Source organism: Lepidothrix coronata, unplaced genomic scaffold, assembly GCF_001604755.1.
Source record: "Lepidothrix coronata isolate B3197 unplaced genomic scaffold, Lepidothrix_coronata-1.0 Scaffold124, whole genome shotgun sequence".
Classification (NCBI taxonomy): Eukaryota; Metazoa; Chordata; class Aves; order Passeriformes; family Pipridae; genus Lepidothrix; species Lepidothrix coronata.
The window spans coordinates 4,352,262-4,379,044 of record NW_016690304.1 but is presented as its reverse complement, the minus strand read 5'-3'; the positions used below and the strand labels follow the sequence as shown (position 1 = coordinate 4,379,044).

At 43.7% G+C, this 26,783-nt stretch overlaps 2 long non-coding RNA genes across 12 annotated transcripts in view; both read right to left on the bottom strand.

Annotated features, from left to right (window-relative positions):
- Nucleotides 1-114: 114 nt before the first annotated feature.
- LOC108502781 lies at nucleotides 115-1,648 on the bottom strand. The gene is made up of 4 exons (XR_001876617.1): nucleotides 1,513-1,648; nucleotides 1,299-1,369; nucleotides 667-749; nucleotides 115-296 (listed from the first exon to the last, which is right to left on the bottom strand). It is a non-coding gene; the product is annotated as an uncharacterized LOC108502781 (long non-coding RNA).
- An 11,893-nt stretch (nucleotides 1,649-13,541) lies between these two features.
- The window catches only part of LOC108502779, a 60,236-nt gene continuing 46,994 nt past the window's right edge, over nucleotides 13,542-26,783 (bottom strand). For 4 of the 11 annotated variants that reach the window (XR_001876601.1, XR_001876602.1, XR_001876604.1 and 1 more), the window contains 2 exons: nucleotides 18,146-18,294; nucleotides 13,544-15,698 (listed from right to left, as the gene is read on the bottom strand). This is a non-coding gene — a long non-coding RNA (uncharacterized LOC108502779). Of the gene's footprint in view, nucleotides 15,699-18,145; nucleotides 18,295-22,642; nucleotides 22,759-26,783 lie in introns of all 11 variants that reach the window. The other 7 variants (XR_001876606.1, XR_001876605.1, XR_001876611.1 and 4 more) reach the window with 5 other exon arrangements.

Here is a 26,783-nt window from a genome sequence, read left to right as displayed (position 1 = left end):
GACATTACTTGTTCTTAATATTTCCATATGAAAAGCAGTTTATTCTGCTCTGCTGTTTTACAGTTATGTGGTTTCCTGAATGTAGGTCACAAAGGCAAGACTATATCTTATATTGACAAATACTGCATAGCTGAATCAAGGGCCAATTTCAATACTCTGTAATAATTCTTTCTAAATTTTTCCAAACGACATCCTCAGATCACAGCCTAAACAAAACACTGTGATGGCTTCCAAGTAACTTTTGGCCTGAAATACACTGCTGATGTGGTGTTTAGAGCAGGGTCAGGTTTACAACTCTGTTTTGAAAAAAAAAAAAAAAAGAAGGTTAATTAAGGTTTCTGTCCCCAAAACAGAAGTTGCAGGACCAAAACTATGGAATTATGTTGAATATTCCCCAAGAAAAAACTCAGCACCTGCAGCCTTACCCATCTTCTGACTCTCCAGCCCACGACATACACCTAGGCTGATTCCAGACTAGGTATAGTGCAAGAGTTTTGTTGAGGAGAACCAGGACCTTTACCAAATTTTACATGTCCCACTGGAAAAGTGGAGGACTGGTGTCAGTGAACTTTCCCCTCAAATATTTGACCTGACACACATTTCTTATTCATTGCCTACATGAGCATGAGGGATCTCAGAAGGAGGCTACAAGAGCATATCACTTACACAGCTCTCAGTAGATTCAAGCATCCTGTGCTCCAGTTTGGCCTCAGCTCACACCTCATCTACCAGGGTAAGACTCGGGTTCCCTGCAGCAAGTAACACACAAGCTGCAAATCCGAAATTGTTCCCAAGCTTCACATGCCCTGAAGAGGTAACTTTGGAGGAATAACTGCCAACTCCGCACACCATCAGCTTCTACCAAGCACAGATAGCCTGTGGACCTGCTGTGGTTAGTCAGAAGTTGAAAGGATCATACAAAGCTGAAAATGGACTCTCTCTGTTGTCAGCCTCCCAGATTCACACCTCTTGAATACAGGCAGCAGAGCCATGATTATTACTCCAGACTTCAGAAGCAAGCTCAGCTTTCCACTAAGGATGGCCTCCTAATCTACATCCTCCACAAGGGTTAAGTTCAGCAGAAGAGAAATTACAGAACTCAATTTATTAAATAATCTTGCCAATCTAGAAGATTGGCTCAGGGCCATCACTTGCAAATTCAAAGGACTTCTTAAATGTGGAAGTTCCCAAGGTGCTGTTCAGAGGTGTGGGACCAGGGGTCTCCAGAAGAGAAGCTGCAGAGTCAGGATTACTACACAGTGTTGGAAAATCAGGGACAGTTAAATTCATATTGGTACCTGGAGACTCTGGAGTCTTTCTCATAACTTTGACAAGAAGGGCATTTTGCTCTGTTGTCTGGACCAAAAGGCTACATAGGGTCAGAAGGCACAGTCAGGACTACATAGAGGCTTTTACCCCTTCTGCAGGGAGGGTGGAGGGCCGCCCCTCTGGTGCGCTGAAACACCCTCCCTGCCCTAACCCTGAGCCAGTGCTTTCTGCTGGGCCAGCCACCTCTAGACTGCAGGCTGCAGAAGCAGGAAGGTTTTACTCTGGGCTCTAGACAAGACCTCAGGGCTTGCTGACAATTGACAGGAACAAACATCAATTCCTGCTGCTTAGCCTTGAGGCAGGGAGACCTTATGGCAGCAAGGCCATGGAACATAATTCAGATCCTTTCCACAGAAATGGGGCTTGCCATTGTCTTACTCCATTATGACTCAGCATCCCAGCTATGGAGGAACCAAAGGCCAGGTTGCTCCCAGTCTTACAGCCAACTTTTACTCCAACCTTATTCATGGACCACATCCAGCCCAGACTATACAAAACTCAATCGATCTCTACTGGTAGCAGAGATTATTACAGCAGTACAGGCTCAGCAAGATAACTGCAGAGGAAGGGAGGATGTTAAGAAGTTTGATCTGGAATAGAAAAGTACCAGTGAGGGGAAAAAACCCAGCAGAGGAATGATCTCAGTATTTCCCAAGCATTATCAGCAGGCATAGACAGTACCAGCAGGAATAAAAAGGAAAGTAAGATTTGGTCAAGGACATGCATGAAAGGGAAACTTGGTGGATAAGAGGACTGAAAGGAATAGAAAATGCAGTAGAAGGTCGTTTAAGAGAAAAAAAGGGGGGGCAAAAGAGGAAGGGCAAGAACCAGGACTATATCTGTCACTCGTCTCTCCCCACCCACTCTGAGAAGCTTCAAAAGAGATCTGGAAATAGAGAGGAAAAAAACGACTGTCAGATATTACTGTTCCAACCACTGAGTCATGGCAGGAAACTACTGATACTGTAAACTAGTACTGTAAGGTCAGAGACTATTTGAGTTTTATCAAGGCTCACTGCAAAAGGAACAAATATTCAGCGGCAAAGATTTTACTAAGTCCATTTCGTAACTCTTGGTGTTACCATAGAACTGTTTCATCAAGTATGTTTGAAGGAAGCTGCCTTTATTGTAACATTTCACACAACTGCAGATGGTTCTTTCTCTTTCTCTCTTCCTGTATCTTTGTTTTTATTGCAACAGATGCTTACTAAGAGAAGGATGTGGAGAAAGAGTAGAAAAAGCTACCAGTCTTTGGAGTGCTACTAGATGTTTGGTCTACTCCAACTCTTATAATTGCTGTGCCACAGAGAAATCATTTTATTATGATCTTCTTATCCTTTCTTCAAATTAGTCACTGGCAGTTGTCACCACCTATGCAGCCTTTTCAGACACAGTCCCCATCAGTCCAGTACACGTGCAATGGGTGGAATTGCTTCCACCAGGATGGCACAGCCATCCCAATTCCCACAGAAATATAATGAAGAAAAAAAGCTGGAACTTGCTGTTGTGCAGAGGGCTCAGCAGCCTCCTCCCAGCCCTCTAGGAGAACACCCTTACACTCCCTGCACTGCCCAGACATGTTTTGGTGTTTTTGATTCCCCACCAAGAGCTGACCGTGTAGAACAGCACAGGATTCCCAGCTGCCAAAACCAAAGGCACACGCTGACCATCCAGGCAAATTGCATTTTTCAATTGACAAGCCCCTTTGGAAAGGTAAGATGCCACCTAGCCCCAAAGTGCTGAAGAAAGGGAAACAGCAGACACTGGGGATTCAGACATAACAGGGGAAGGAGCAATACAGTATGGGACATGGATTCTTGGGAAACTGCCATCTGTATAACTTGTTAATTAAAGTTTTTAACGACCCAGTTTCGCTCCTGTGGCTAGGCATACCCACCACAGCTTTGCAGCCACCCATCACAGTGAACACAACCAGGAGGCTCTTGTCCCACTTCAGGGGTTAAGGCGTAATGGGATGATTATGCATCTGCTACTTTCCAACTCAGTCATTTAAAGCTAATTGGTTCCATGAGTCCCAAGGGTCTCTATCCAGCCCATCTGAGTCACAACACCAAGCCTGAACCAGACTCAGTCGAGCACGGTTCAGCAGAAGGACACGTTCTCAAGAATAGCCCAGTAGTAATGCCTGTTGAATTCAAGGAAGTCAGTCATACTGGGGAAAGACACTGGTGACCCTGGAAACCTGTCCCCTTCTTCCTTCACCAAGAAAACAAACCAAAGCAGAACTTGACACACTGGGCAGGAGGCGTTTAATCCAGTGATGAATGGAACAAGAGGATGCAGGAAAGTGGTAGAGCAACATCCTGCACAATCCTGTAATAAACTGGGAAGTCATGACTGGAGGCAATTCTCCTCATGGTAGGCTATGGGCAAGCACAAACACAGGCACCTGCTGTTGACAGAAGCACTGAAGAGCCTTGAGTGTGGAGTGCCTTCACCTTTTTCTTACAGTAGCTGCTTAATAGCTTTGATGCTTTAAGAAATGAAATAATTTGTGACATTACATAAACTAGCCAGATGCTTTATGCGGTGCATCACCATAACACCTAACATGGCTGGACCTCCAAACGTTCCTGTCAGAGATCACTGGCCAAAAAAAGAGAAAAATCTATTCCCTTTTTGTCTGGGCTTACAGGTACTGATAAACTTGATGACATAATGATGATTTCCAGAAGGGGAGCAATATTTGTCTCAGTTTCCACACCAAAAGCAGCCATGGAAAACGGCAAAGAATATAATGACTCAGTATCACAGGGCGGAGACTAATTAGCAGCAGATCAGGAGCAGGCAGTAGTCTCTGGAAGAAGGTGCTTTCATGAGCAGAGCACGATCTTACTCATCGCCTGTCTTGATCAGGTTTCCATGACACAAATGCTAAGGCTGCCTTACTGACACAGACTGAACAGAAAACTCCTGTAGTTGTTTGTTTGTTTGTTTGTTTGTTTGTTTGTTTGTTTGTTTGTTTGTTTGTTTTAAAAGTAGGGCCTCTGTTTGGGACCTTCCCTATTCTCTTCTTCCAGCATCCAGTTTATCCTGGAAGGGAGGAAACCTGCTCAAACTAACCAAAATCTCACTGTAGAGCAGGAGCGCTTATCAGTCAGTGCCTCTCCATCAGCATTCTCAGTTCACTGAGGACAGACAACAAAAATATTAAGAACATGAAGACAGCCTCATCCTTTTACTCAATCAATGTAAATGTGCTACAGGGTCGTTTCAGCAATAGCTTCTTTTAAGACATACTATTATCCTCCGTGATTTCACAGCAGCTGCCTTTTCACTGGGTCAAAACCACTACAAAAGCATTTTATTTAGTTAGTTATCACATTACCCCACCAGCAAGGTGAATTTTATTCCTGTTTTAACAGACCTGTCATCATTCTGGGTTTATCAGAAAAGTACACTGTGAATACACTGAAAGATAATTCTTGTCTTACAAATGATTTAGCTGTTTTTTCTAGGAATGTATTCTGAAATGCTGGCAAAACTAAGATTTAAAACTGGGTCTCCCAGTGCTGCTGCTATTCCTATTGAGACTCACTGAATTACCTCCTAGTAAATTTTTTTTCTTCTGAAAAATTTCTTGCTTATTTAAAGAAGCTTAAAAACTCAGAAGTCCAAGAATTGATTTGTTTCTTTTTAACTAAATCAGCAAGTGCATTTTTCAGGAGTAGATGTATGCCCATTCACATTGAGAAAGGCAGCCTAGAAGAGCTGATGGAAGGAACTGACTTTATGAATTTTAAAGTTTCCATTCCTCAGGATAAAACCAAAGGTGGGGAAGTAGAGTGGGGCTCCTCTTACCATTCTCAGTTTGGCTGGGAGAGCAGGAAAGTCAGTCAGGATGTCCTGTGAACCAAGAGTTAGGGCTGTCTGTTGAGCACTGACCTCCCTGCTGGTGCAGGTGCATCCAAGCAGCAACCTGATCTCACATGGGCTGGGAGGAACAGAGATTGCCTGAGCACTTCTGCTTTAAACAATTACAATGAACGTGGGCAAATGCATGCCCTGTAGAATATTTTGAAGGGTTTTAACAATCACTTTGTTGTTTGGTGACCAGGAGTTTGACAAGCAAAGGCAATAGACACCACCCACTCACCCCAGCTGAGGTCTGAACCAAGCCATCAGTGACACAGTGACAAGGCCCTCTGGCTCTCTTTTGCTTTGCAGGCCTGTCATTGCATTTCCTTAATGCAGCAGGAACTCTGGCATCCCAAAAATCCTCCTCTCCTAGGCAACAAGCTGATTGACTGTCTCTTACATTTCTTTGTTTCTTTTTCATTCATTCTTAACTCCATAACTGGTAGATGCACCCACTAGGTTCTCTATTTCTGCAGCTTATGATTTTTCAAAGCAGACAAAGGGATTTAGGAACTTAAACCTCTCTGCAGCAGTGGATGGGCAGGATTTTGCCAAAATGAGCCAGGCTAGGAAAGGCACGGTAAGCACTCGTTCTGACACAGCACAGTCAGGATAATCCCTGTGAGTGCTCACACAAGCTGAGAAGGTGTGCAGCAATCTGTGTTAGGATGAGAATAGAGATGGGTGGGGACAGACCCCTTAATTTGTTTTGAAAACACCACCCATGGTCAGTTAAACTCGTGACCTGGACAGCCTGGCCATGCAAGGGAACAGGTCTGCAGTTTTCCACCCCTCTGCAGCCTGGAAGTGTGTGCAGCAGTAGCACCTGTGAGCAGTAGCACAAGTGGGAAGCAGCAGACCCATACCTAGGACATGCCACACTCAGGTAGCCCTTGTCCCTCTCCTGAGAAGACATGACTGGTGAGAAGTACCCAAGATGAGATGCCTGTGCTGCATTGCCAGACCCGTGTCCTTCAGACTGGCCTGATAGAATTTCACACCATGTCCAGTGCCGTGTGATGACTGCACAAATGTCACCACTGGTGGCCTCAGTCTCTTGTTTGGGGCATGAAATCAGCCAGCTAACTCCTGAACATCACCTCAGATAGAGGAGGACACATCCCCACAATCTCAATGCTCATTCCACTCTTGTGACAGCTGCAGAAGTTACTATGGAGAAAACCAGTTCAGTGCTGAGAAAGTACTGCAATAAATGGGAGAGACATTTTCTCTCTCTACAGTTTGTCATCACAAACAAGGAGGGACATAAGGGGCCAAGCTGCTTTCTTGGGTCTCGCAACAACCTCCCACAGCCCCCCACTGCTGGCCAAGCTGCAGCCCACACAACTCCAAACCGCTCACTGATCTGCAGGAGAGCTCCAGGAGCCTCCAACCAATGGATGCAATTGACTTACATGTATACATTTCTGTTATGTATAAAGAGCCAAATTCATTATACACTAAAGCATGGTAGTTTTAACTTAACACTTTCAGGCTCTTCCCTACTTCTGCTGGCAAGACCACTGTATTTTCTCATGCATGTGAGGAAGCTTTCCCAAATAGTATCACAAGGGAAAAAAAACTATGTACATCTTTCTCTGCAGGATGCCTAAATCGCCAAGTTTGCAGTGAGTGACGCAGTAGCTGGGGAGTAGCTGAGAGGACTGAGCCTGTGCCTGCTCAGTGGGAGGCATGAGGATCTCCTCACAAGGTGTCAGCAGATGGCTGGGTGCTGAAGGTATCTCCCTGGTGACACCCACGGGAAACAGCTGGCAAAAAGCTAGGATGAGGGACAGTTGCCTGCACAATTTGTCCAACACAGTTTAGCCACCTCGAGTGCCTTTGTTGGGCTGAAACCACGGCACAGAATGCTTGGGAGGCTGCTGCTTCTCTGCAGCAATAGATGGAGCTGAGGCACCACACGCATGAGCACCTCAAATGGCACTAGTCCTCTACATTTACACACCTGAATCATTCCTCTGCAAAACAAACTAAAAGCAACTGGAAGAGCTGGTCGTCACAGGAATTCAAGCTACAGCTCTCCTATCTGCACTGTTACAATTAGAGTGTAGGGTTAGACCTGTGAGTATCACGATCTGATAACAATTACCAGCAAAATACCAACGTAAAGGCCAGTGACACACCCTCCCTCGTCTGTTTACAAATGTCATGGTCATATGAGACAGTAGTCAAAGACATCAGCAGACTAAAAATAAACCACAATAGGATATGTTGATAAATATTTATTTCAAAATACAGCTTTTTACATGACTAATGTTAATGTGATTTTAGAGTGAGAAGAAAACAACCAATGTTGATTGCATGCTAACTGCATGCAGAGGAGTGACACAGGTAACCACCATCAACCCTAGCATTTTATTCTCCTAATAGAAAACATTAGTAGGCACATCAGTCAATGCCATTTTTGCTTTTAATACACCAGTGACTACTAGCAGAGGTTGCAATTTTAAGGCCACAGATATCATCTTGGAAGGGGAGCAGCCATATGCACACAAAAGGGTTCATCCTTTCATAACTGTTTGGGCTGGTTTCATGCACCAGCCAACAGAGTCTGCATCACAGAGAGGTTAGAAAATGTCTGCCTGGACCTTTAAGATGATTTTATTCCCAGTTAAATCACCATCAAACCCTTTTCATAATAGCATCTGCCACTGAACCATTGCTAATTAGTCAGTCCCCCTTCAGCGAGGGAGGAAGACGTGACAGCAAAGATGGAATTATTTTTAAAAATGGCCCAAAAAGCCCCGATAAGGATTGCAGCACTTTATGACCTACACCATGCTTGTCACAGGGCAGGGAGAGGGAATTTGCACATCACAGCATGTTGCAATCATTGTGGAAACATCTTTCTCTTCTTGCTTCCTTCTCCACCCTTGTTAAGAGAGTTAAAGTAAGATGGGAAAGCAGCTGCAGATTCTGGGACATCCCATCTGGGGAGCCAGGACAGCAGTGGAATGCTCCTTCAGTGTGTTCTATAGCCTCAGTGGCTCTTTGGTTGCTTTAATGTTTTCTCAGTAAGCATCACCTCTCTAACTGTTATGAGAAGCATAGACAAAATTCATGGAAGATCTTGAACAGTTTGGATGTTGGTGCAACAAGGGCCACACAACAGACAGTGTGGTCAAGGGATTTACTGAAGCAAATAGTTCTACTGTGCTGGGGGAGAGAGAGAATTGAGAGAAGCACCTTGACTTGGAGATAGATATGAAACTCTACAGAATGACAAGTCTAACACTTAAATAAAATTTTCCATTCTGCACACCACAGTCTCCAAGGGGAAAAGCAGGGCTCTTCCAGAGGTGAGTTTAATAGGCTGAAAGGTCCACAGGGAGGAACGCAGGAGCCCCAGGAGTGCTGAAGCCTTCACTTGGCTTGTTGGTCTCACAGATATGTCTGAACAGACAGAGCCTGAATACCTAAGCACAAGAGCGGCTTTAATGGAATTGATTGTCCATCATTTTCCCTAGAATATGGAGAGGTAAAGGCAATCGTATAGTTGGGTATCTGCAGTTCCTTGGTGAGGACAGAAACATATGGTCCCTGAGGCTTGGAGAGAGTTCTTTGAAAAGAGAAAGTGGTGTGTTTCAAATGAGACACCCACCTTCGCTAGGGCAATGCACTGGCAATGCCAGAGAGCAATGGGCTGCTCTGCTGGTTTCCTAAAGACAGGAAAACCTGGTGTCAGAGGCAGATTCTCCATCTTGTATTTTCTACCTCTTTCCAAACAAAGCGGAGCCCACAGCACTGGAGGAGTGCTGCTCACGGCAATAACCCCCCCGCTATGGTAGCCTCATCCATGTGAGCATCCACAGAACATGATTTAGGCTACACGCCCACTACAGCATCTGCCCACTCCTGATTCTACAAGGACCTCCCTAGAAACACCGAAATACTGGCGCAAAAGCTATTTTCATTCTATCACAGGCTGCAATGACACCAGCACAGGGCCCACCCTCCCAAATGCACTCAGCTCAGCAGTTTACCAAGCACACTCAGAAGGGCCAACAACAAAACGGGGTACCAACACTGACAGCCTGAATTTTAGCAAAGATAAAAAAGAGGGGGGTATAGAGAGAAAGTGAAACACTCCAAAGCATGTTTTTATTTTACTGTTCTGTTAAGCATCTGCCCAAGCTACATTAGCAGTCAATAAGTTTTCTCCACAATTCTCCACTTTCATGAAATAGAACTTATTTCTGGTGAAAAATAATCTAAACAGACCAAGAACATGTGCATCATCCATACAGAATGGGAAAGCATTCAGGGCAGTGGGAAAGGGTCATCTTGCAAATGCTGCAAAACCCATCAACAGACAAAAGTTACATTCAGTTCCTAGGAACTAATACACATAAAAAGGAGACCTCCTACCAAGATAGCAGAAAGCTCAAAGTAAAGGAAGAAGGAAAGGTTGAGGATTCTCAGGCCCATACTGTTTGAGACCTCTTCCAAGAAAGACATAATTTCAAACATACCTCCCTTAACAGGGATTTCTCCTAGGTCCACAAATAAATTTCTCTCTCTTGGACAGTGCCATTCACTTTGGAGAGACTGTCTGGTGGGCAGCTGTGTCCTGCTAGTTTTTTACTATTAGGGAGTATTGTCCTTGCACAGAGTGTGGGATAAGAACATACCTGTATGGTAAGGTAGGTTCAACCAAAACCAGCAGCAGAAAACTTCCTGGAAAAGATATTCTTTCCAAGTGCCTTTTACTGTCTTAGTAATTATACTAGTTGAGGAATTAACATAACATTGGTGAAGTGTTATCTCAAGAAACACATGTACTTTGGCACTTGTGCTGTGTTTGTCGAGAGCATTGCTGAAAGCCCTCAAAACCTGCCATAGTGTCAATCTCTGCTTCAGTCATGCTCCACTTCTCTGGAGTGGAAACTCCATCAAAGGCTTAAATCAAAGAGCTGAGTATATGATAATCACCAGGTGAAAACTAATCATGTTTGGGAGTCTAAAACATCTCCTTTCTTTTCCAAGACATCTTTTGCTTAATTCTGACCAGCCATCAGAGGACAGAAAAATATATATGGTCTGACTTGTCAACCAGTCAATACCCCATGAAAAAAGTCTCTTCTATAATCTTTTCCTTTCCATACACCCCAAATACTAGAAAACACAGGCTTCCCCATGATATTTGATTGGTTGGGTTCCGTAACAGCTGGTGGTGTGGAAATAATGCTTCATAATATTCTAACACAAATTAATAGTTTTAGCCAATCCCCTTCATTAAATATGCTTGTTTTCTTCATGCCAATGACATTAATTTATATAGAAAATGTAATAAGACAGGAAAAGGTATTTCCTAGTAAGATGTTAAAAAGCTGATAGAAAAGCAGAATAATGTAGTATGTTCATTTTTAATTACATTCTGTATGTGGTCATTTCAGGCATTCTGGAAATACAGGAATTATTCAATATATAACTTTGGCAAATATACTTACAAATATACTCCAGAGACACTACCAGAAATTTATACTACAGAATAAAAGCCATCAGTTAAAAGGAAGGCACTAGATATTAATCCTTGTGGTGAAAGAGCTATTTCAAAAAGTGAATTCAGCCCCATCCTCTTCAGTATGTACCTACTAACATTCAATATAGTCATCTTGAACCTGTACAATGTCTGAAACAACAGTTCAGAAAAGGGTAAAAATATACATTTCATATTGAAAGAAAGGCTCACTCTGAAAATCAGGTATAATAATTAGACATTAATACTCAACAACTATGTCCATGTTCAACCCTGGAACAAGTCTGTGCTCTCTCAGAGAAGTCAGACTCATTGCAGAGGCTGCAGGAGGTGATAGGTCATCACCAGCACAGCAGGACATAATAAAGCTCCACAATTAAGCATTTTCCTGCTTTTCTTTATTTTAGTAGTTTCTTTATGGTGGCATAAGCACTGAAATTGGTGTTCTCAACATTTTTTATACATAGGTTGTTTTAATCTTAGGATTTTCCTGTGCTACATCAACAAGCTCTGTTCACCAAGGCTCCTGCTTAGCTGCTACAGGCTGCAGAAGTGAGAGACCACGGTTTTGTAAAGCCCAGCACCTCACTCTGAGGCTGGAGTTTGCTTCTCAGGAATCCCTCCAGAGAGTGCTATGGTGTTTCCAGGGGAGAATTACCCCCTATTTTACTTACATGCAAGTTTGAAGGCCCTTTTACCACCCTGTTGCAAGTGAACTTGCATCCAAAAACCTAGTTTGTGCTATCTTATCTCTGTTGAACCCCACAGCTCCTCAGAGAGGCCCCTGTAAACAGAAGCATCAGGAAGGGGGACTGCAAGCTCAGCCTCATCTCACAGCCTGGCTGAGGCAGCTGCAGGGGCCAGTGCCTCCCCAGGGCCTGGGGGCAGAAAGAGTCAAAAGCATGTTAAGGAAATTGAACTTAGGTCTTGTTGAGACTTTGAAGCAAACACTTCCAGAAAGGAGGGCAAGGGAGAAGTCACAAATCTACGTACACTGGCTGGCCTGTGCAGCCATGCCCACAAGGTAAAAGCTGCCTGATTTCATCCATGCCATGATGGCAGCCGAGAGACACCCATGGCCCTCCCACCATTGCGTCAGCCCAGTGACACCCACAGCCCTCCTGCCATCCTTTCAGCCCATTGACACCCACAGCCTGCCAGCCTCTCAGCCCAGTGACACCCTCAGCCTGCCAGCCTCTCAGTCCAGTGACACTCACAGCCTGCCATCCCCTCAGCCCAGTGACACCCTCAGCCCACTCTCCATCCCCTCAGCCCAGTGACACCCACAGCCCACCCTCCATCCCCTCAGTCCAGTGACACCCTCAGCCCACCTTCCATCACCTCAGCCCAGTGACACCCTCAGCCCACCCTCCATTGCCTCAGCCCAGTGACACCCACAGCCTGCCCGCCATCACCTCCGTTGCCTCAGCCCAGTGACACCCACAGCCTGCCCGCCATCTCCGCAGCCCCTCAGGAATGCCCTCCCCACAGCCCTTCATACCAACAGCCTCGCCTGCTGGGGGCATCCAGACCGTCGTGTCGGAGAGCGGGAAAGTGCAGCCCTATGGCTGCGGGGCAGGAGCCCCAGAGCCTGCCCACCATGGGTCTGCCCTTGCCCAGGCCACTGGAACCTGCGAAGCCAGAGAATTCCCCCCACTCTTCGAGTGCCTGAGGGTACAAAAAGCCCGTGAGGTTACTGTAAAAGAGGTGCTCTGCTCAAATACACAGGAGAGCCTGTTAGAAACATCTCAACTTCAAATGAACACAAATGGAGGGGGAAAAAAGAGTGTGTAAAAATGGGAACCGAAAAAGTGAGGAGTGCTTCTCTCCAGCCAGCGGGCTCCTTCTGTCTGTGGAAGCAGTTAGGAGACATCAGGAGGAAAATAGCTCTATCTAAGATGAACGGCTGCACTTACACTGTGGTGTTGTTGCTGGTAAAGCCTGTGTGGTGCTGCAGGAAACAGTGGCAAGAAAGGGGAATTGAAAGCCTTGGAGGAGCTCTGGGAAGCTTTCTCCACAGGCTGGCAGCCGGCCAGCTGTTGGCTCAGCCTTGCACAACCACTTCCTGTGGCCAAAAACACCCAGAAAGGGAAACAGGTGGTGGACAGAGGTTGTGTGGACATGGAGGTGTGAGGGCACTGGATGAGGTAGGGACCTGGGACACCTCCCCTTCTCCATGGACCCATGGGATGCCTCAGTCCATGCCTACACTCAGTCTTCCCTGCTGGCACTGAGCCATCCCTCAGAGCATCCTCCCTTGTGGGCTATCAGAGCCCAAGGCAATGGCCAGTCTTTCTTACTGACATTCCCATCTCCCTAAATATGTTTTTGCCACAGAGACCATCTCCTTCATTCATCTCTTATCCCAGGAGACACAACTTTGTGGGGCTCCAGCTCCTGCTTGTTAGCTCAAGCCAAAAGGAATAACTATAAACTAAGAATAAATACTAATTAACCTGAATCTTTCATCGTATCGTGATCTGAACCAGACGCTATATCTATCTTTAACTTTAGGCTGCATTGAGATGCAACCTCTATCCACAGCAGACAAAAATAAGATTCCTTCTTTTGATAAAGTTAATTGTGGGCCTCAACAAGACACATTTCTTGGCAATACCGTGATCTTATCTTTAAATGCTGCGAACTCACAAGGGTTTGAAAGGCCTTACATTTTGAGCACCTCCCATACAAGTTTTCTGATAGAGGAGAATTTAATCCAGGAACTTTCCCACATTGTACTGGAAAAAGAGGTGCAACGAGGACAGCTTTCACAGTGCACACAAAGGTTGAAGAGAGGCTGTCCCATAAAACCCAGCCAAAGCTGTACGAGTTCACAGCTGAGATTTAGTCCCCCAACCCAGGGAACAGTGGGGTGGAAGCCATACAGTATCCCCTGTTGAGCTGATTGAAATCAGTAGTGCTTTATATTGGTTTTAGTATCAGAGAGAGAATAACAGAGCAGGGCTAAAACCAAAGATTTATTTCCCTAAGTGTATCAACATTTTCAAAGCTGTTTCGATTTTTTTCATTTGTTGGAAGTAGTTCCAATATTTTCTAAATTACTAAAAACCACTGTTGAAAGCTCCTGTAACAAAACTGTGTTTTTCATTATGACTGTTGGTAATTCTGCAGACAACATACATATAGAGAGGAAACTATACAAACCAGACTTACTGTAAAAGCCAAGACCTTTCATAGATGCAGTTGTGTTCTCTTGCAGAAAAAATAGGTTATTATTTGGGGGAAAATATTTTTGGACTTCAAAAAACAGTGAGAGGGATACCAAGCAACTCTTTGGCAACAGCTATGCAAAGCTAAACTCTGCCCAGTTCCACCTCTCAGGCACCTTCTGTGCAACAGTCTCACATCAGCTAGGCTGGTAGCCAGGGTTAGCAATTTAATCTTTTCACACCATTTCAGTGTGGACACATAAGTTTTAATAAGCCTGCGGATGAAGTAAAAAATTAAGCCTCTACCATTTTAAAGTTGCATAAACACTGTTTAAGTGGTTTAACAGTGTGGTTTGTTTATACAGCACGAATGTCATAGTATATAGCAGCACAGCAAGCTCAAAGATGTGTCCAGCAGAGCCAGCTATCCAGGTGCTGGCACACCTTTCCATCCCCAGATGATGCTCCCTCAGTCTGTAGGACATGCACCTCACTTGTGAGGCCAGGACATTACCCACCCCCTCGTTACATAGGCATGTGAAGAACTGCTTATGTGTCAGTGCAACCGGTTAGCAACTGGGTCCTCTGAAACAGAGACACCTTGCTTTCCTAGAAGACAGCCCTCAAATTTATGCCGGAGGAACGAATGGCAACTCCATCATCCAGGAGGGCTGAAATAGTCAAAAACATTGAGGATGAAATACTGTTCTACCTTCTTGGTGAGCCCAACCACCACCGACCTCCTCTCTGTGTCTTGCAAGTGGCTGTGTTTCCTAAGGTAGTAAGGCACTAGTGAGCAGTGAGAACAATACAAGATAATCAGAAGTTACCTCTTTCTTACCAAAATTGATGGGAATTACATAACCAATGTGTTTTTGAGAACCTTGGTAAATTTAATGCCCAAATTGCTCTTCAGTCCTTCCATTTAGGGTAGAGGCTGGCTGTAAATCAGCAAAGGTACCTAGTCAAGTTGAAACACTGGCCAGAGTTTAAGCTACCTGAAAAGAGTCCCAGGTGCTCGTGTGTATTTAGGCACGTAAAACAACCTTTAAAAGTCCAGTCAAAATTTCTGTCCTTGAACTGAAGGTTCATATTCTTAGATGAGTCCCATAACCAAAACTGCCATCATAACAAATGCACAGGCATCTCCTTTCCTGGACGTGGGTGGTTTTGATGCCTGCACTGGTTATAAGAAGCAATGGACTAAGGGAGTACAAAAAGATGAAATTTAGGAAGATGAGTAATGTATGCAGTGTGGAGGCAGTGAGAGATGATCCACTTATTATGTGCTTTTATTTAATAATTTATAAATAAGTATCAGCCTTCCCCAAACTGCCCCTCAACCCAGCAATTACATGCTGGCTGTTTTCTTGTTAGTGCTATTCTTTTATAATAACAAACTGTTCCCAAAGCCTCACATACAGAGAGTTAGACAATCAAAGTACTGTGTGCAATTTTCCACTTAATTCATTCAGTTAGCTGCAATTAAAACAATACAGTTCAAAACCTTGTGTGTTTCTCTTAAAAAATACAAAACTTTACTTGTTTCTATTAATATATACAACCTACAAGAAAGAGTTAAGAAAGCCCCTTTGTCTCCACTGTCGTAGTAATTTTCTTATCCTTTTCTGTAGATGCTCTGGTAGTCATCAATATTTCTTTCAGTTGCTGTTCTTCAAAAGACACACACTTTTCATTCAACTGCAGAGAAAGGAAAGGAATCCAGTGGGTCAAATTCCCTTGGTGTTCAGATCCACTGCAGCTGCCCAGGAAGGAATCTAGGTGAAGGTGTGGGGTTTGCATTAAGGAGAGGATCAAACCTATTTAGAAGGGAAGAAGCACCATTTTATCAGGCAGTAATCAAATTTCCGTTCAGATTTTACCTAGATATTTTACCTAAATATTTCATATTTCCAGAAAAGCAGTGTCTTCATGGCTACTGATCTCTGCTTACTCACTTCATATAAATGACACACCAAGTTTCAGCATCACTATAGAGCCTTTCCTTTTTCGTTTTATGGGGTTTCACTAGTGCAACCTGATGAGAGTCTAATTAATATTATACCAGTTTTGCAGGTTCAAAAGAGAACAGCTCTACCTTGCTCCACAAGAAAGCAATAAGCCATCCTATTAGAGCATCTGTGACTGTCTCCCATACCACCAAGCTCCCTCAAAACTGGGCATATTTCCATCAGCCATGAACACAGAGCATGGAGTGCTCAGGGAGCAGCAATATCCCTGCTGTCTGAGGATGCCCTGTGTTTGTCCGAGCCTCACAAGGTTTCCAGAGCTTCTGTGAGCAGTAGCTCAACACTATTCCAAGTAGAAGACTATGCTCCTGGTGTGCTACTGTTTGGAATGTTAATTCAGTATTTCAGCCCTAGTTGTTGACAGAGGCTTTGATTCAGCCTACTCCTGCAACAGAAAAACAAATCACTGATTTGGATCTGTAGTCTTAATTATTATCTCACCAACATAAACGAGCATTTTATTTAAGCTCTATTTCTCAAGAAAGAACTATTGTCTGCTTTGATAAGATGGTATGAAATTTATCCAAACATTTATCAAACTATGTGAAATCTCATTCGAAGAATATATTCTGAGATCTTGAGAATAAAGCCCCTCAGGAAAAAGTAACACCAAAACATGTGTAAGACCAGAGACTCCCAAAGTCTAGTCCAAAGGGAATTCACAGCTCATCTAGTGCTTACCTTTACTGTTTTCTTCCAGTACACAACAGCACAAAAAGGACAAGGCAAAGTAAGGAACAAAAACCAGCTTTTATTTTTTTTACATAAAGGCCAAACCCAGCTCCAAGAAACACTTTCCAGTATTTTCCTTCCTTATAGTTACTGCAGTTCTACAGAGATGTTACACAGTGATGAATGACAAGGGAGGCACTTCACCAAATAAGGTACCTATTCCAAAAATTATTTTTATTAAAAGAAATGCTAATACCATACTTCTGGCTTATGACTTATGCTTGAAGAATCCTGCAATTTGCATATAATCTGGGTGAAAGAAATTTAGCTGAAACACCAACTCCAACTATTCATGAATGTTTAAAAAAAAAAAGACAAAAAAACCCACCACCACTGCTTGTCACGTTTTTTCCAAATGTGTTTTCTTAGCTTAGGTTGTTATAATTGAGATAGTACTTGGCAGACAGCAACTCTGTGTTCTGTAATAAACATACTTTGGATATGGCATTTCAGGGCAACTGAATTACTAAAAAACTTTTTATAAAGGTAAATGTATCATCAATGTATATCAAGGATCATGTTATTACAATAAAGTAAGGCACTGTCCAGGAAATCTAAAACATATTTCATATCACTTTAGTATGTCAGCATTATCAACCGATCCACAAAGACCAGTAACATTTTCATTATCATCTACATTTAAACTTCTTTAAGGTTTCAAGCGCCCTTATGTTCTGAAAACATGCAATTTAGTCCCACAGAGTAACTCCAAAAATCACATCAAGGAAGTTCTTCAATGGTTTATCTCAATGACTTCCAGATTAAATCTGCTCTTCTATAAACACAGAAAAGGCCTTTCTGTAAGTGCCTGTTTAGATCTTTTCAGTGCAGGAACAAAGGACCATGCAACTTTTAAAACAGTTATTAACTCTGCTGATGACACATATACTGAAATCCGTGCTGAGACCCTTAGTATCAGAAGAATAAAACCATATTTAAGAACTAAAATAAGATTATGGAGCACACAAAAGGAATAGTTTTGTTTCTGAAAGTATCTACCTTTTACCCCCTCACCTTTCACTTGGGCTTCATTGAATTCCCAATTACCAGTGCAAGAATGTGCAGTATCAGTGCAATAAGTGCACAAATGCCAGAATGCCAAGGTAAGGAAGAGGCAGACATTATAAATCTGTTCACTGTAGTGTTCCAGACTGGTGCTAAAATAAGAGTTATGAGCTACATTCATTTCCAGTAAATATAAGATTATCTATAGTCAGCTCAGGCCTTCTTTAGTCATCATCTACTTGGGAAGAAATTATAGGGTCTGTAGAACAGCATTCACTTTTCTCAATGTCAGAAAGCAAAAGTGAACAAACTCTGGCCCTTCTCCAGTTCAGGCCAAGGAGAGTTACGTGTGTGAATCCCTGAGGGTGACATCTATCCAGCCCATTACAGCTGCACTTACCCACCCTGTAAGCTCCCAGATCAAAGGCTCAAGCCTTTGGATAAAGAAAGGTTTCACAATAAAATATTCTTCCAAAAAGAAGTTGAGTGCACAAACTTACCATCTCTCCTTGTAACAAAAGCTGTTGTCCATAAAGTTTGCTAGAAGACAGGATCCACATCAGAGAGCAACAGAAACTTAAGGTGACATTTCAGGCCTGTGCATCTTGTATAGTTTCAGTTATGACTGGACAAGTGTTCTCCACGCCTTCTAGTACAGGGAAACAAAGAAGAGCAAAAGAAACCCTGAAGTCCTCCAGAACCTCTGCATTTCCACTTAGCTTTCCATTCAAGTATTTCTACCCTTGGTTATTGGTACTAAACAAACCCACGGACGCACTGAATATTAACAAAACAGCAGCAGCCAAGAAAATTAAACTGAGCTAGACATCATTGCTATATTGAACAAATGGATTCTTCCCTCAAACGACGACAAGAGCAGACAGAAGAGCAACAGCTGTGTGATGACACAGACCTTCAGCTGGGAAGGCAAATGGGCAGGCCTTGGTAGTTGTGTAAATTCTGTGGTTTGGTCTTGGAGGTTGTGGCTTCAGCCCCAAGTCCCAATTCCTTACCACAAACCACCAGAGACCTCTCTGAGTAAATGCAAGGTCAGCTCTTTCTCAGCGAGGCTCCATCAGATTTAAGTATCACCCATGCAGAAGGCCTGCAGCTGGAGCATCCTGCCATGGCATGGCTGTTCAGCACAGCAGTACATGGGCAGGAATCAGCCGGAGCGGGGGATAGCTGAGACCTGTTCAGCTTGACAATAGGAGACAATCCTTGAGCACCTTCCACCCCTTCAGGCTGCCTGCTTTGTTGGACAGCTCTCAGGAACACAACTCTGCTGCCTCCTTTGAATCAGACACAGAAGACTGCAGATTACTTAATGCTGCCTGTATCCCAGGAGCATCCTGGGGAACTTAATCACAGTCCTTAACCATGCTCCACTAGGCACTTTGAAGGCACTAGGTAAAAAACAGCCTCTGCATGTCAGGGCTCCTCCAGGGAAGGTCTGTCCACCTGCAGCAGTACCTGCAGAGCAGCAGCTTTTGAACAACTCCACGGTCTAGGATGTCATTCCCAACATCCAAACGTAGCTAACTCAGCCTGTTACAGCCACTCTGTTTCTGAACTCCAGGAATGAGGCAAACCTGCAGGAGCACCAGTGGTCAGAGCCACCCAGGCTCTCCAGCTGACACTGGATATAGATGAAAGCCACGCATGGGGCAGTCCCTGCTTTTTTGGTGCAGATGTACACAGAGAAAGGAGTGAGGGCAGAGCTGAGACAGTGGGAAGCTTGAAGAGAAGGAGGGCGTCTGTTACTTGAAGTCATTCTAAAGCACATTACAAATCTGTTAAATCATTGTGGCTTACCCTGTATTTCAGAGTAAATTAGTAACTTTTCAGAGGGAGTGAAGAAACTACCACTCCACTTTTAAATAATGAAAATGCTAAAAAACCTACACTTAACAGCTCTAAAACTGCAGCAAGTCACCCACCAACACCCACTCCTCTTGTCAGCAGGCTTTTTTCAGCTTTGCCTATTATTTGTGTCAAGCCAGAGATGTCTAATGCTTGCTGTGCTTATCCCCTCAACTTTTAGAAGCCCCACATGTACCTGTGCCACTGACCTCTTTTCTCCACAGTATTTTGATCTAAATAAGTAACAAACACAGAGTTTCCAAAATCATTTGGATTCACTGGCTCTGAGTGCATAGCTGTAAAAAATCTGCTTTAAGATTAACATCCAATTTTATTCATGCCTGAGGCTTCACCACAGCATCTATTTTTGTAAGATTAACAGCAAGATCCCAGTACTCTAGAAATGTAAAGAGTAACAGACAATTGTAAAAGGAAGATGATGTTTCCTAACCTGCCCTGCTCACATCCAAGAAAGTACATTTTCCCAGCCCTTTCCATGGTGGGTGCAATTTCTATTTGCATTTTTGCACCCACAACATGCAGCATGTGTATTAGTCTTTCTGCCTCCCATTAGCTGAAATGCAAACTGTGGGTGCCAAAAAATACTAGCACAAATCTCACATGTGCAAAGTGTCCCCTGAAAGACAGCTTTTACTCTGGAGGAGTTAAGAAGCAGACATCTTCCTGTACCTTGCACAACAGCATTTTGAATCATCTAACTTGAAAATACAAGTGTAGAAAATGAGCACTTGGTATTTTGGTTAATCCATTAGACATGAATATACACGAAAACACTTCTTTTTGAACATGGCAACTTGAGGACAAATTGAGGGTCATTTCTAACCTAAACACCAGAAGAAATGTTGCTTTAAGTAGTGCCTTTGGTATCTGTCAATTAGAGCTATTGCATTGCTGTCAACTTGCACTCCTGCTTTAGTTCCAGCTTTGCTCCATCCTACACAGATCCATACAAATTGTCTCTTGCAAACATGCACTAACCACTGGAAAGGGAAATTAATAAAGTGCGAGAAAAGCTGATTCATAAAGCTGACACTCCTGTGCCCAACAACTCTGGCTTCTCCCCTCCAGCAAGCAGTTCGAGATAGGCAGGCAAAGTGGTAAAAGATTATCAAATTGCAACTGTCATTCCTGACAAAATGCATCTCAATGCTGGAAGGAATTTTAGGTTTTAAGCTAAACCACCACCTCAAAGGGTTCCTCAGAGCCTGTCAATATCTGTACCTTGGATGGAAAGCTACCACCGAGCACAGTGTGTCCAACATATAGGACCTGCCACAAAATGAAGTTCTTCATAAGAAAGCTCATCTCAGTCTTGGTTGGTAACAATAACAAGGAGACAAGATGAGACCATCAGTCTCAATTGTGAAGACAATGTTTTCCTCCCATATTATTCTGTCTGTCATGTTCCCTTCAGGTTCCAAAGGAATCCCTGTCTCATACATCATTATTTCCCACAAAGCTTGAAAGCCTTCAGGGGGGGTTTCTTCCTGCCCACTGTACCAGCCTTGATGTCTGAGTACCTTCAGAATAGTGACAGAGGCCTCTGCTAGCAATAAAGGGGAACATCTGCATACCAATTAAACTGCTGAGCGCTGAAGAGTAAAAAAAAAAAAAAAGAGGGGGGAAAGCCTTGAAAGTAAATCTGAGCCAAGTTCTAATTAATGCCCTAGGCCCCGATTTACCACAGCACTTAGGCATGTAGTTAACTTTAAGCATGTATTTAGTTCCATTGAAGTCAAAAGACAGCATCGAAGAGGCAAACTACATTAGCACAATTTAATACTCTTTGGGCTAATTAATCAGCCATAAAAATTAACTATGAGAACTGTATTCCTTATTTCCCTCACTGTGACATTTCCAGATAAAAATACTTAGATGTGGTTGGAATAAGCAAAACAGCACTACCTCGCTTGGCTGTCATGGGCTGCTCGGTCCTACAGCTGGGAAGGCCAGTCCCTAAGAGCAGCTAAAGGAACTGAGCTCTCTGCATACCACAGCCTAGTGTCTGTACCTTCTGTGTGGTGGCAGCAAATAGGTGAATTGTCCCAGACACATCAAACCCTCTTCTCCACTTGGTAAGCCCAGCATGGTGAATGGCTGTCAACACTGCACCAAAAACATGCAGGCTAGATTTGGCCTGAACACAGTCTCCAAGGCCCAAATAGGACCAGTTTTTGAGCTCCTGTTGACTTCAAAAAGGCATGTGTCCAACCAACCATTCTGTAAATCGGAATGCAAGGAGACAAGCTGGCTGATAAGGGTGTTTTTGCTAGGATTGCTGCAAAAACAAAGCTGCAGAAAGTTTGGCGAGTATCATTAATGCTGTACAGGGACCTATAAAAGCTAGAAAAATGAAAGCAGGGGATATAAACTCCTCTCTGAAAATACTCCTTTATCTCATCCGTCATGAAAACAAAAAAGAACAGAAACAATCCCCCCAAAAATTAGAACACCATGAGCATAAAAAAAAGTACCAGCACAGCTTTTCAGATTAACTTTGAATTTCCTTGCTTTCATTGATTTGAGAGCTCTGTTGTTACTCCCTTGTTTTTTTAATTGCAGATACTAAAAATTCTTTTATCTTTCAAAGACTTTAAAGTATGTTATATAAATATGTAATTAAAGCCTCTTCCAACTGGGTATAATTTACTCTATAGTTTACAACAGCTGCACTACAGCTATTACAGTTTATCATTTAAAAGCCTAATTAGGGACTTCTTAATTAGTGGATCCTTCAGTCACTAGACTGTGACTGTGTAAAATACGCTCGGCAGCCATCGCATGTTACAAATCCACATGGAATATTTGCGTGAAAACAGGGTGTGTACAAGTCCAAAAAGACACTGCTGGTCCCTGCAGGTCAGCCCATGTGAGCGTGCAAAGCTCCACACTGCACCTACACTCCCCTCTCCCAGCTGCTCTGCACACAGCCTTTACCTCCTGCACGTGTTGCTGGGAACCACCAGCACCTCCTAAACCAAGCCCCCAGCCTGGCTGAGCTGACCTGCTATGATGGAGCACTCTGAGGTGACCATTCCTGGATTCTGACACAACCCAAGGAGAGGATGGGGCCGTGCCCACCACCTGCTCAGGCTGGCTCTCCTGCGGCTCACCAAACGTTTTCTCCAGCAAACACAGCTCCTCACTGCTGCCCTCTCTCTCTCAGGAGCTCTGCTCCATGCTGGATTCTGCAGGCACTTCCTCTGTGCTGCCCAAAGTACTTGTATCACTAGAAGAAAGAGGAGGGGAGCCAGTTACTGCCTCTCATTTATAGACACCAACACACATTTCTTGTCAATCACCACCAAATTAGCAGTCAGTCACCGAGACTTTAAGTGCAATATTTCCCTGAGTAAGGACTGTAACTCCTCCATCCTTCCTCTGGGTGGCACGGTGCCTGAGGAGCTGGTGGAGCCATAGGGAGTCTGAACAGGAATCACTCCCCAGAACGAGCCTCATAACAACTGGGGGCTCAGAGGACCCACTGCTCAGCAAGCAAAGAGCTTGTCCAGACCATACTCTGGAGGACTGGTGGGGGGTTGTTAAGTTTTCACCCCCTCATAACACAGCAGCAGTGTTACAGAGGGTCAGGTTTGGGGCCTGCCAGCATTTGGGAGTGTTGCTTTAAACAGTACAGTGACAAAATCATGAGTTCTTGTTGACTGCAGGATAATATAAATCAGCTATTGAAAACCTGTATCATTAGTGCTATTGCTTTCCAGTGGTAGATGGCTGCAGTAATGGATTGGCCTCTCCATCTCATCCTCCCACTGGAAAGCAACATATATAGGACCGATCAATAACCTGAGCTAAGTTACTTGTAGACATGTCAGGTGAGAATATCTCCCTTTCTCAAAGGTTGTAAAGACCAAGTATTTTTGCAAAACTTAGGCCAGACAACAACTTCGGATAAATTGTCATTATGGCACAGAACAGCATAACCAGATCCACCCACATTGTTACACAAAAGTTTTTAATAGACAGGAAGTAATTGTATTATATGCATGTATTACTTTGTGGGGTCATTAGCTCAAGATATTCCTTTGCAACAGGATAAATTTCCATTTGAAAAGCATTTTCTGGAATAGCCATGTTGCTGAAGAGCCTGTTTGATAGGAAATAACTAGATTATTTGCCACTAATTTCTGCAGCTGAAATCCTAAAATACTTCCAAAATCAATACCAAAATCCACTGCCATTACTAGGGCCTGGATTTCATCCTATTGTATCACAACATATTACCCACCTAATTTAGTGCTGTCAAATTCAAAGTCAATGGTAACCCTACAGGTCACAGCCTTGTTTCCCCATGGATCAATGGAGAGGCTAGAGAGGTGTTTAAGGACCTTCCCTACAAAAAGATGGCATCACTTTCATGCCATCACTATGACTAAAGCACGTGCACGTTTCCACCCTTTACCTCACCTCTGTCACTGGTACACACACAGAGGGGATTGCAATCAGGTAGATTCTAAAGCAGGTCAGAGGCACAGTTATTTCACAGTTATCATGTTACAGCCCCCAAGGATGCCCACGGACACACAAGGAAGCAGAGGTGTGCTGAGTTCTGGCTGTACACAGAGTCCTGGCTGTACACTGAGTCCTGCTGTGGCACTGACAGCAAGGCAGTCTTTGCAGGGGAGAACAGACAAACACAAGCCAGGGCTTTCCAAAAGGTGAGCTGTCACCTTCTGAAAACCCCTGTGGCAAGCCTCCTATGGACTCAGCCAAGGACTTCACGGGGACATCATACTTCTTTGACCTGACGTTCCTAGAAAACTTTGCACTCCAAATTCCTGGAAATCCTTGCACCTTAAATCAAACATCCTTTTAAACAGGTCCTTGTTGTACAACACTTAGATTGCGTGGCCTGCATGCTACTAGTGCCGACTTTCTTCATTAAGTTAACTGGCATCCAAAGCAATGCCATGGAAGTGATTTTATCTGATTCCGTTTTGCCTTGACTAATGTGACAGAAGAGCAGGAAAGGCCTTTCAGAAGAGGAAAAGTAAGGGAGTGGCTGGGTTCAGGTATTCATAACCATAAAGCGGAGGAGAAGGCTAAAGACAGATGAGGAGATAACATCTTGCCAATATGCTTTATACTCAACTTGCCTGGTGGTCCCAAGCAAATACCATGAACCTCCTTGTCTTCTCAACAGGGCAGACATGCTGTACCCCACCGTGGAAAATGCTGGGAGAGCAGAGCAGCAGAGCAGCCAGTGGCTTGGGAAGGCCAAGGGCCCTCTGGAGCATGGTGCCTGCAGCCACCACAGCTCCCACCAGGACAGCTCACCATCCCAGCCCCCTCAGCTCCAGGGTACTAAGGTGCGGAATCCAAATACCTGCACTCAGCCCACACAGTCCCAGCTGCACGGACTGCTGGCTGACCTGTTCCAGCCTCAGGGCTGCTGCCTGAACCCTTGGGTTCAGAAGAAAGAAATGGATCTCTGGCAACCAAGAGATCCCTTTTTATGGGGGCAGGATTATGCCTTTTTTATTTTGGAATAAATGAAAACACTCCAGAAATACTCAGTCTTCTTTTAAGATTTCTCTATTTCACTAACTTGTTCCAACCTCCATCACAGCTCTTTCCTTGTCAGCAACTGTACCACTGCGCTATACCTCTGCCCACGCACAAATGCACTGGTTGAAGGTATGAACTGGAATCTCTCCGTTAAAGGAACAAGCAGGCATCCCAGAGACTGACACAGCCGCTATTTGCATGTAAAAGAGGAAAAGAAGGTGCATGACTGAGCCCAAATTAGCATGAGCAAAGCCTACCACTGCATTCACAAACTACAGCTTGCATGGCGGTGCTAATAGAGCTGCACACTTTCCTCACAAAGAAGAATTTCTACCTCAGCTAAAAGGAAACTTGGGTAACAATGGTCCACAAAATTTTGTATGAACTTTTAAATCCTTATTTTTCAAGAATTTACAGAGTGCTAGAAAAAGAGAAAAACAGCAGATGCAGGGTGAGATGATATGCCCAGGTTTAATTTCATCTCCACTTCCAGCTTGATTCCTGAAGATGGCTACCTCAGCAAGAGACGTGTTTTGTAAGGCCTTCATCACTTCTGTACCCCTAGATTTCTGAATGTCCAGAAACATTCACAGTGCTCAGTGCATCTAAAAATGAAAACCAAAATAAGCAGGGCAAATGCAGATCTAACACTCCATTTCCATCTTTTGAGAAATGAGAACCATTTTTTTCACCATGAGCTCTTTCAAAGCAAGGCTCTGGGGATTTGTTTATGTCTGCAAAGTCTTGCTGAAGACACACACTTCATAAACTATAAGATTTCCAGATTCTAACACTATCTTTGTCTCTCTGGCTACATACAGAGATACCTAAGCATCCATGTCTGTGTATATACCTACTGAGTCAGAAAAAGAGGATTAGATGTCTCAGGAGACCGTTTAAGTAGTGCAATTTTATTGGTCCCCCAAACCAAACTGCACTTTGGGGTCCTGTTGCAGAGAAGTTATAGACTCTCTTTACTTTATCATCATACTTCCATGGAAGCTGTTGGAACAATTCAGTGCCTCCGCTGTTTCCGCAGTAGGTTTAACTCATCTGACAAACCAGAAAGAACACTAAATGCAGACATTAATGGTAATAAAAATCAAAGCTAAGCCCTACATGAAGAGAAACAAATTCCAAAATGAAAAATTCGATTACACAGTACCTGTCTCCTGTCTTGACTTCCTCATTATACGTAGAAATTAACCCTGTCATTAAGCACTTTGATCAGGCTGTACATAAACAGCTTATAATGGCATGAAATCTACCACAGCAAGCACGCAAACGAACGAGCAGAGAAATACTGACATTTGGGGCTGCTGTCAGACATCAAGTGCTGCTACTCCCTCAGGGCCAAACTGCTGGAGTAAATGGGGTTACTCTGAGGATTAATTGTTCCCTCCTGGTGTGCACTACTTCCAGAAAGTTTCAGTAATAACATCTAAGAGGCTATCGTTTGGAGATCAGTGGCACTGTTTTAAGATCTTCAAGAGATTCAAGAGATTTATAAGTCAGGCTGTTGTAACTGCTCTTAAACTAAAACTCAGTACAGAAATTCTTGGCCCATGATCGACCTGAAGCAGCAATCCCACCTTTTTAAAGTGTTCTGGGGTCAAAAGAGCAAAAGCAGTATATAAGTAGGAACAATCACTATCATCTATCTACTCAGAATTAAGGCACGAGAGGAGAGGTGCTTGTGGTCAAATTGGTCCAGCTTTGAATTGCTCA